We start from the raw sequence: 12,143 nt of genomic DNA, 5'->3' as shown, positions 1-12,143 counted from the left end.
AGAATATAAATTTATAAAGATCAAAGCAAAATTGCAAGTAAATTTGTTGAAAAACTGCTGGATAAAGGATAATGTTTATGGACATACTTACATATTTAGGACTTGATTATAGAGTTGCTTCGCCTAAAACATTATACTTTGTTGTCCCAGGAATCAGTAAACCAAAAATTAGATCAATCGGATGATTATATCATATACAAATTTGTTGTTAAAAATTTTAAAAAAACATGTTTAAAATAGACGTACGGACATTTTGGTAATGATCATAGAGTTGCTACGCTTTCTAAATCGTACCTAACTACTAATCACCATGCAAAGTTTAAAATCGATAGGACAATTCTAACATGCCTAAATTAACTAAAAAAGCTATTCGTTACGGACGTACGGACAGACCGACCCTAATTATAGAAAGGCTTTGCTTTTAAAAAGAAAAAACCATGTAAAACAAAAAATGGCGCAATTTTACTATATATTTTACTGTGCAATAATTCTGTCAACATGTTTCATATTTTTGCAGTAAATGTTGCAATGTCTTATCATTTGCAAATACAAACTAAGACAATTTTTTACATGATTTTCAGGTATAAAAAATACTACTCTATGTATAATGTAATAAAATTTACAAGCAGATTTCCCCCCCAATTAACAAATTGACAAAAAAATGTATTGCAAAAGTCAATATAAAAAAATAAAAGGATGCCTGTCTGTGTTTAGCAAAGCTTCTTTTAGGTCCATGGAAAGTTGATAACTCATTGGACGATGGTACCTCCACTGTCCAAAAGCACTTTTAAAATTAAATTGAAATTGGAGGGTCGACTTTCCCCCTCTTATTTACTTCATCTGCCCCTAGAGGCCGCTAGGGGGTGTTGCTGCTATTAATATACATTATACACAGTGCAGTGGACCGAATAAAATAATTATAGGTCTATTTTCTCTATAAAAAATGTATTTCAGATTTACTTAAATAACTTAAGTTTCTTAAGTTGATCTCTATTATGGTTTTATTATAATTCATTTACAGCCCTATCCTAATCATAAAAATAATATTCAAAAAGATTTTTATAAACATTGTATATGATTTTAAGGCCAAAAACATAATTTGTGACAATTAATTCCTAAGCCTCAGTAGTCAAACAAATATCTCTTATAAACTTTTATTTACATCATCAAAAGCCTGAATAAAATTTTTAGACCTCATAGAAAATGTTTTGTCTATCAATTGGGCCTATTTCCATTTAATTCTTTAGTATATAAATAGATAGATTTCAGTAAAAATCACCATTGGAGTTTCTTATATAAATTGTAACTAGCCAATCAACCCAAAATAAAAAAAAAACTTTAATTATCTGTAAAAACTTTCTCAATCTATAGTAAAAAATAAACTGTGAAATCCCCAAAAAAAATATTTGGGGGCCTATTCGTATTTTTAGCTCTGCAGTATGATTCTACTGGTGTCATAGTATATTTTTTACATACCTTAAAAAAAATAGGTTAAAAACAGTATAAACTTTCTGTTCATCCTTGAGAAATACCTGAAAATGTTAAATTGGTTTAAAAGCAACCACACATTTTATTATATCAGACATAGAAGGGATTTTGAATTTGTTGTTGTAAATTTGAATGAGTTCTTTTATACAGGGTGTTTTTTTAATAGGACAAAAGCTTAATATAAACCAATTGCCATTGACAGAAATTAATAATCTATATCTTAATTTCTTTATTGGGTTAGGGCAATTTGTATAGGAAAATTTTTTTTTTGCGATTTTCAACAAATTATGCCTTAAAAACCGGTTTTTCCAAAATACCTATTTTTGGAAGATTTTTGGATCATGACCAATTTAAAGAGTGTGCAAAAATGCGTGCATTTTTAAAAATCAAGTTGCGTGGCTTGTGTTAAGAGTAGAAAAATGTTACGCATACCGTTAGAATTAGAAATGTATCATATTTATGCTATTTGTAGTATAGAAGCTACATTGGAAAATGTGAGAAAAGTTGAAAAGTTTTAAGTAAGTTGGGACATTTTACCACGTAGCTCTTAAACAATACGTAGCACAGGAATACAAATACTAGAGTTTATGACGATTCTAACGATATGCATTAAATTTTTCTACTATTAACACAAGCTGCGCAATTTGAACTTTAAAAATATACACTTATTTGCACATTCTTTAAATTGGTCATGATTCAAAAATAAGTACTTTGGAAAAAACCGGTTTTTAAGGCATAATTTGTTGTAAATCGACAAGTATTTTTTTCTCATACAAATTGCCCCATCCCATTAAAGAAATTAAGATTATTAATTTCTGTCAATGGCAAGTGGGTTAAGATAAGCAATACTTTTGTCCTATTAAAAAAACAACCTGTGTTTAAAATTAGCCCCTCAAATATGTGAAGAGTAATACTTGCTGCTCTTCCTCTATAATTATAGAGTAGCTAGCGCTTTACTTTAAGGAAGGGGATTTGAATGATTCATTCAAATCCTAAGATTAATTTGTGTTGTAAAACAAAAAAAATAAAACAATTTATATTGAGACTATATTTCTAATAAATTCTCTTATTTTATTGAAAACTTATTTTATTAAAAACCTGAGCCAAAACAAAGCTATTGTAACTCTGCTTACTGTAGACATTACTAGATATAATCTTAAACACACAATCCTCCAACGTCTACTATGATACATGTCCAATACCTATATTCTAGAGTGTATAGGACCAGGTAGTGTGTGTGTGTGTGTGTCCGCCTAATGGCCTATAAAATAGTCGCCACAAAGTGCAGTTGTCGCAGGATTACTCTACTATTAACTAACAAATAGTAGAAAATAAAGAAAAAGGTAAATACTGAAACTTCAAATTAATATTGTAAAAAGGGTTAATTTAAAATATTTATCAAGAATTTTAGTTTGGGTAAAAGTTCAAAGTGCCCCATACAAAATTTAGTCGCCTCCTATCTTTTTAAAACAGTACCATTACTTAATCTGATTCAAGATTGTATAATTCATTTCTTACTGCAGCTTACAGTAATATATTGCTGAAATCCAACATTTCTTCAAAACTAAGAACATTATAGGCGGCGTCTATCGTCTACACAGCTATATATATACAATACATGCTAAGTTTTACCATTAAAAGCATTTCTTGCAAAATGAAATATAATGAAATGGGCAAACCAGTGCAGAAATTAGTGAAGTACACGTGTGTAAAACTATTCGCCGCACAATGTGTGCAAAAAATTTACACACGGATGGATTTGTGCATATTGTCTAATGCACAAAGATGCAAATATATTTAAAACAAGGATGACAACATCTGTAAATAGAAAGCTCAGTAAATCCGACAGTAGGACAAGCAGACATAAAAAATATGTATATTTAGCAACGTGAACAAAGATTCTATGCAAAATGTCCAAAAATTGTTGATGATTGAATTTGTGGACTGTACAGTCACTATATAGAAACTGTTGTATCACTTACGTAGAAGAGTGAACGGACTGACAAACTTACGGATAATAATTATAAAGTAGTTCTGCTATATGTAAATGGTACTAAATAGTTTAAGCTAAGTCGGTCTATTCAGAATATTTCTTAAGAATATTAAACGATTAGAAAATTCGGCAACCTTTATATGACGTCATTTCTAAAATGATTGATATGATTATCTTAACTAACATAATGTTTGTATGTCTATAATCATGTATGATTCCACAATTTTCTGGGAAGTTTTATATTGGTCCAGGGAAGATTTTTATCACATTTGGAGGGGGAGGGAGTCAGTTAAAGGGGAAAAGTAAACAAAACAGCTAAGAATTTAAGAGAATTAGAAAAAGAGAAAAAAATGCATATTTAATTTTAAAAGTTATATAAAGTTTATCTTGATACACATAATAATATTAGTAACGTCATTTAATGTATTTAAAAATAATTTATGATCATGATAAAATCTACTTTCATCTGAAAAATTAATTTACTGTTTTTACATCAATACTTGAATCTTACACCAGATTTTCATCTAATAAAGTGAAACACACAACGGGCTAAAATAATGATTCCATCCTTCCACCCACTTTACCCAATCCCCTCCCTACTGGATGAATGAACTGACCAATAAATAAGTTGGCATGTTGGCAATCTAAATTGACGGCAATATTTCATCTGTCATGATATCCATGTATATTTTACATCCATTAACTCAATAAGTTTGGTGAGCTAGAGGATTATAAAAAATAAATTCATTTTCCTCAATAAAGACAACACAGACAAGTATTATTGTTGTTGAAAATAGAGAAAAACATACTATACTGATTTTTAAAAGCGAAGCTTTTCTATAATTAGGGTCAGTCCGTCCGTACGCCCGTCCGTCCGTCAAGGATAGCTTTTTTCGTTAATTTAGGCATGTTATAATTGTCCTATCGATTTCAAATTTTGCATGGTGCTTTCTTTATTAGTTAAGTACGATGTAGAAAGCGTAGCAACTCTATAATCATTACCAAAATGTCCGTACGTCCATTTTAAACATGTTGATTTTTTTACTTTTTTAACAACAAATTTTTATGTGATCTAATCATCCGATTGATCTGATTTTTGGTATAGTGATTCCTGGGACAACAAAGTATAATGTTTAGAGCGAAGCAACTCTATAATCAAGTCCTAAAAATGTAAGTATGCCCATAAACATTATTCTATATAAAGCAGTTTTTCAACAAATTTACTTACAATTTTGCTTCGACTCTTATACATTTATATTCTGATTATTCAGTTCTGACACTATATATGTGTTAATGTCCGTTTGTCCTAACGTTTCAGTGCTTCGCTTTTATGGATGTTGTCATACTTGTTTGTTTGTATGTCATTTAAGTCTTGTAACTACTAGATGGGTCGTTCTACAACTTTTATGGAAGTCAAATATTGATCTCAGGCAAAGTTTTAGGCTAGTTGAAAGGCTGGCGGTTATTTGTTAGAATTGCCTTCCTCCTGAGTTTATGAAATGCGCTTGTTATAAAATCTGTAACGTAAATCCAATAAAAAACCTCTTTGCTTTCCTAAAGGTACATCTATTTTTCAGGAAAGTTTTATAAATAATTGGAAAGGTTTTAAACTACTTTCTGGCCTTTCTCATCCTCCTCTACGGCTAGGATTGAAGCAACCAGTTTGATATAAACTATAATTAAACTATTTATTCTATTAAAAAGTTCTATTATCATTCTTGGTCTAATTTGTTTTCTTATTTAAGACAAACACCTTTTACAAGCTACTAATAGAGATATAAAATATTCGAGTGCCCATTAACCTTTTTTATTTAGTTAGACATTAAGTTTTATATTGTATGTAATGTATACTTTCAGGTGCGTGCAGAGAGATTTACTACCATTAAGTACTCTTAATCATGAATTTTCTCTAATGGGATTTAGAATCCTTAGGTAATTTGGAAGGAGTTTAGAGGTTTTTTATTTGAGTGGGGGGATATTAATACCTAAACCCTTCAAAAATACCCTATTATAGAAAGTAGTAAGGTTTTTTCTCTGTAGCTTAAGATTTTGATAACTATTGGGTTCTCTGTTTAAGAAAGCTTCACATAAATCCCAACACAGTTTTAGGCTATTTTAGTTTTAGATTTAAGTCTTGGAATGGTCCTAGGCCTCTTGATTCTAGGGGTGCATCTACTAGTATTCTCCAAACGTATTTCATATTAAAATAGGAGCAAATATACTCTACAAAAACTCTAATGCATACCACAGCAAACCGACCACATAATAATTTGTACCTCAATTAAAGTGGATATAGTATAATACACAACGTCTGGTCACTATACAAAACTGCTAGTAAGATCTATAAACTATCTAAGTTTTTAAAACAATGATGCAGAGTAGAATTTTACCTAATAATCCAATGCATCACAACTTTAAAATTATGGTAATAGGACTATACATAATGTTAAACTTTTTTGTCATTTTAGTCAGTACACCTTAAAATCAAAATTTTTAAAATGGACATACAGATTTTTCGGTAATGACAATTGAGTTACAACGTTTTCTTAATGGTACCTGATTAATTCAGACATCAGCATGCAAAGTTTTAAATTGATTGAACAATTATAACAAGCCTAAATTAACGATCATAGATATAAATTACAATTTTTAAGTCTTTGGCTATCATGCCAAAATTATTTGTTGTAAAACGGAAACACTGTGTATATCTTTAGCAATACCAGCCCAAACATTATTCTGTAATTGGAGGCCACTTTCTTGTATTGCAATATTTGGCAAAGTTTTCGCAATCATTTTATATCTTTTATTATAGCAAAGATTATCTGTAAATAAATCTTATCGTGTATGAAACATTTTAAGATTATTAAGATAAACATAATTTTTTCTAATATTGCTTGATTCACTTCTACAAGAGACAAAATGAATTGAAAATGATTGCTAAAATCGTAATATATATATTCATATTTTAGAAAAGTGTACATTTTTTAAATAGATTGAAAAGCATACTAACTTTAAATTATGCAACATATGTTACCAAGATAATTCAGAGCTTGATCTTTAAATCGTTTTTATGCCGCGCTGAATCGGGGCGATTCAGTGGTGAACCGTAGGCGCGCTGGTGGTAAGCCACAGCGCACCTGATTTTTAAAAGATTTTCGGCGCGGTGTTGTTAAATCGCTTGCGCACTCACTAAAATATCGATCCGCGCCAGTACAACTTTATTACTTAAGCAGTGCCAGTAAGGTATTTTATATAAAATACCGTGTCAGTATGGTATTTTATATAAAACATTAATATATAATTTATTTTAAAAATAACTATAAAAATGTTTTCACGATAGTTTTGCAATAAAATATTAAAGTAATTATAAAAAATATCCATTTATTACATAGGCAATGGGTCTTTCGTTGGGGCTCAGTGCATGATTCACCCCGATTTAAACCGGCAATGCCACTCGGTGAGTGCCATTGCCGCGCCGGGCCCGCGCCACTGCCCGATTCAAATCGCCCATGCAAATTCGATTTAAAGATTGATATTAATAATTTGATGGTGCGCCAAATGAATCGCCCCGGTTTAAATCACCTATAAACGATTTAAAGATCGAGCTCAGGACTTCAAGACAAGGGTTGTATAATCAAAGTGTCTACAAAAGATGGTATAATCACAACCATATGACCTACTTTGAAGTTCTGCCTTTTTGTTATTATTTTACATCTCTTGGGGAAGTTTTTTTTATTATAAAGGTTTAGTTCTGAAAAGCAAACTTTATTAAAAGCCATATGAATAGAATTATTTTATTCTATGTAAACAATTTGATAAAGTTGCCTCTGTTATTTTATCAGTAAATCTTTAACCGTTTCTTATTCTAGGCCTAACTAACAAACTAACTTGGGTGTAAATATAATGAAACTAAAAAACATTTATTAGCTAATAAAATCAATCATTTTCAAAAACATTTAAATTATTAAATAACTGATTAATAAAATTAATTTAAAGTAGCTAGATGTTTGTCTATGCGTCTCGGAAACAACTGCACTTTTTTATGCCTCAAATTATATTTATTAACAAAAATAGTATTTTTTTGCTCTGCTAGTTGTTTTATTTGTTACATTGTAAAAATACTGAACAAGTAACTTCTTATTTTGTTTACAACCGAAATTTTCTGATGGAATTTAATACTGGTTTAAAATTCATACTAGATTGAATTAAATTTGAAAAAAATATTTTAAGTTTAGTAAGGTCTTTAAAATGTTATAATTGTCCTATATTTTTAAACCTAAAGTTTTATTTATACAACTTGCTGCGAAGACAACTTTAAAACATTGATATATCCGTTCAACACTACGTCATATCTCACTAATAGTCAGTTATTTTGATGTAGATCATTGATAACAAAATCCAAGATTGATTCATCAAAAATTTGCGTTTGTTTGGCCATTAAAAGATATTTCCTTAAGCACTGTTTTAGTTCAAGCAGATACATACACATATATTCTATAAAAACAAGTACTATTTAATCATAAGTAACATAGCAATAAAGTGTATAGAAAAAACAAAATTTAGCTTAATTTTTAGCATACAAATTTTATATTTAATGAATTTAATTATGCTATTAGGAAGGAAAAACGACAAAGCCTAGTTATATTAAAGCTATGTATCTAAAAGGATTTTTAGTTGTTTTATCTCTTTTTAAAAGCGAAGCTTTTCTATAATTAGGGTCGGTCCGTCCGTACGTCCGTCCGAGATAGATAGCTTTTATTCGTTAATTTAGGTATGTTAGAATTGTCCTATCGATTTCAAATTTTGCAAGATGATTCCTGTAGTAGTTAGGTACGATTTAGAAACCGTAGCAACTCTATAATTATTACCAGAATGTCTGTGCGTCCATTTTAAACATGTTGATTTTTCTACTTTTTTAACAACAAATTTTTTTATGATCTAATTATCCGTTTAGTCTGATTTTTGGTATATTGATTCCTGGGACAACAAAGAAAAATATTTTAAGCGAAGCAACTCTGTAATCAAATCCTAAAAATGTAAGTATGTCCATAAACTCAATAAACATTATCCTGTATCAAGAAGTTTTTCAACAAATTTACTTACAATTTTGCTTCGACTCTTATACTTTTATATTCTGATAATTCAGTTTAGACACTATACAAGTGTTAATTTTCGTTTGTCCCACCGTTTTAGTGCTTCGCTTTTATGGATGTTGTCATCCTTGTTTTTTAGAATGATAATTTAAAAATAGAAGGTAATGACAATAGATGTTACATTAATCTTACCGCAATAGGGGTTCAATCTTTATATGTAAACACAGACAAACATCTTATTCTAATTATAAAACGTTGGGCCAGATCTTTAAAAAGGTCCTAAAAGGTATAACCATTGCAGATTACCAATACTTTGATAGAATAACCTTTGTCTGTAAGTCCTAAATGTGTATTGTTATGAGTTGCACATGTTACTGTTGCCTTTAATATCACGCATTTAACAAACCAGTAGTAGGTACAATTTCTAACTAATTCAACCCCCCCACTAACTCAAGTGCCTCTAAAGACCTCTAAGGCGTAGCCACTAAACAGAAAACATACAAATCTACAGAAAAACAAACTAATACTCACAAGAACACGCAACAAACTATCAACTAATAAAACCAATAGTTGTACAAAGTACAAACATACTATAAAACAAACGTATGGACAGATAAATATTTAGAGAAAGGGACAAACAGACAGACAAAAAGTCAAACTAACAGATAAACAAGCATACGGACAGACAAACATTTAGACAAACAGACAGACAAAAAGTCAAACTAACAGATAAACAAGCATACGAACAGACAAACAATTAGACAAAAAGACTGCCAAAATTAATAATTCTGTCATATTATAATTTAGACATGTTTATTTCATTTCTGATCTCATGAATGGCTCTAGCTATTGAGCTTTCCTTAAATTACACTTCTTTAAGTGATTAAATTTCCTATTCAAAACCATTTTGTGAATAGTTTAAAGATTGGCAAACAGAGAGACAAACAGATAGACAGACAACTATACAGACAAACAGAAAAACAGACAGACAGACAAACAGACAAATAGACAGATCAATTTATATACAATCATACAGTTAAAAAAAAATATTAGACAATCATATAGACAGACAAAGACAGACAAACTTATTATTACTTTTATATCAGAATTAATATTGTTTTCCTTAAGTACACATATTCAAGTGATTAAATTTCCTATTCAAAACCCATTTATGAATAGTTTTAAGATTGGCAACACCTATCAAATGCGCAGTCACAGTTTTTGCCTGCAAACAGAAAATGGATATTTATTTTGAAGAAAAAAAATGAGCATTTTTATTATTATTTTTTTCGTGTCTGTGTGTTAAGATCTAGATAACCTCTGTACCGATTGACTTCTTCTTTGTAAGGAAGGTCTATTTTGGTCCAGGGAAGTTTTAAAATTATTTTAAGATGATTCCCTTAAGAGGATAGTGGCGCAGCCGTTTGATTTATCAAATTCACTATCTTTTTAGTTTTTTTTCTGCATCCGAAAATCTATTTTTCTTTCTTGTCTCAAATGCAAATAAATGATTCCTCTATGAAAATAATATTTGTCATGTTCTGCGATTTATTTCTTCAGAATACATATCTTTTTCTGTAGTTTGTGTGACACTTTTTGTTTATAAGTTAAGATCAGGCCTTAAAACCACCTCTCTTTCTATCTAGTTTTCTGTCTTTCTTTTATTTTCTCTTACATTTACTTAACTATCTTTCTCATATTCATTCGAATCCGGTGGATAAGAACCGGTTCTCATCCATACGAAAAAATTATGTCTAGCATCGTTTTATATCCAGCTTTCTACGAATATAAAAATGTACAATCATAAGATTAAAGCCAGTATTTTTAGCCCTTGCCTTCGGCAACTCAGGTCTAAAAAAACTGGTTTTAATCTTATAATTGTACATTCTATATCCGCGGAAAACTGTTTAAACCACGATGCGAGAAATAACTATTCTTTTTTTTTTCTTTTGATTTTTAAACACATTTTCTACCTTGTAGATCTTTCTATCTTTCGTCCTCTTTTTCATTTTCAATTTTTGTCATTAAATTATTTGTCTCTTTAAATTTGTAGTTCTGTTTAAGTTTGTATCAACTAATCAATAAAATTCCACAAATATTTTTGAGCCAACTATGACAAACTTTGGGGACCAGCATAACTTACAGTCCCCAAACCGCTTTCTTTCATCCTTTTTCCAGTTGTCTCTTTATCATAAATCTCTCTCTCTCTCTCTCTCTCTCTCTCTCTCTCTCTCTCTCTCTCTCTCTCTCTCTCTCTCTCTTCCCACAATCTATCTCATTCTTTATCTCCTTCTTATTCTTTTTCAAGTGAACAATCAAATTTCATTCCTATAGTTATCAAATATCCTAGTATGACAGTATAACAACTCCATGGCTTTACTTCAACTGTGCTGTTATTCTGCAGGGAAAGGTCAGTTTGAGAAAACATCATAAGAGTGTTTTTATATGCCCCGCCCTCTTCCTTTTTAGTACAACTTTTTAAGATGTTGGTATCCGTTCAGAACAGCTAAAAAGAAGCATTGGTCATTTGATGTGATTTTTTTTATAGGCTCTATAAGCTGATTCACAGAAATATTCTTAAAAGACACAGATATCTAATTAACTTTTCTAATTGAATATAAAATTGGGTTTTTATGCAATTTTGATCTTTTCCTTTAATAATAAAAAAGATTGTTTGCTATTTCGAACAAGTACTTTTGCGGTTCATGCAAAAAAAGTAACTCCTTGTACTTATTATCATTTTAATTTTCAACGCTGATGATAAGCTACATTGTTGGGGGATTAAGGTATAGCCTATAGAGAACGGGATACATCACCAGATTTTATTTTGGTGTATCTCTGAAACATTCAATAAAATTACCCAAGGGTTTTAGCCAACACATAAGATGTGGTTATTAAACTATAGGTACCAGTGTAATCTACAGTCCAATGTTCCCTCCCTCCAATGTGTGTTATATGAAAATCAGAACAGATATTTTCATTCATCTTAAGACTTTTGTCACATTAATATTATCATCATTCTATTTTAGCTCAGAAATCGATTAATATCCACAGGACTAGATACGGTTCTTAGCCATACTGAAAATCATTTATCGTATCGCATTACAGACAGTTCTCTACGAATAATGAAATGAAGATAATCGCTAACATATCTGAAATTATTCTTATAGGTTTAGTTGCTTTTTTCACAGGTAGGTACAGAGAAAATAAAGAATTAATTTTTATGAAAGCACTTAAAAAGTAAAAGAACAAGAAAGATAGAAAGATAGAAAGATTAACGATGGAAAATCTAAAATAAATGTAAAATGTAAAGAATTTAAATTCTTGTCTGTCTCAATTTTTAGAATTAAGGAATAAGCAAAAAAACTTGACAAATTAACATTTTATCTATATGTCTAAATGTAGGTCCGTTTGTCACTACGTAAAATTACTTTATTTATTATATATATACATGGCCCAAAAAATGACTCCGTCTCCCGTCCAAAAAATATAAATTATGCATTGTTTATAAAATTAAGAAATAATGAGTGGTTAGACCTTTCCGTAACATTTGATTTAAAAAACCAGCT

Source organism: Acartia tonsa, chromosome 7, assembly GCF_053477335.1.
Source record: "Acartia tonsa isolate MP-2025a chromosome 7, ASM5347733v1, whole genome shotgun sequence".
NCBI classification, from domain to species: Eukaryota; Metazoa; Arthropoda; class Copepoda; order Calanoida; family Acartiidae; genus Acartia; species Acartia tonsa.
Note: the sequence above shows the minus strand (reverse complement) of the source record.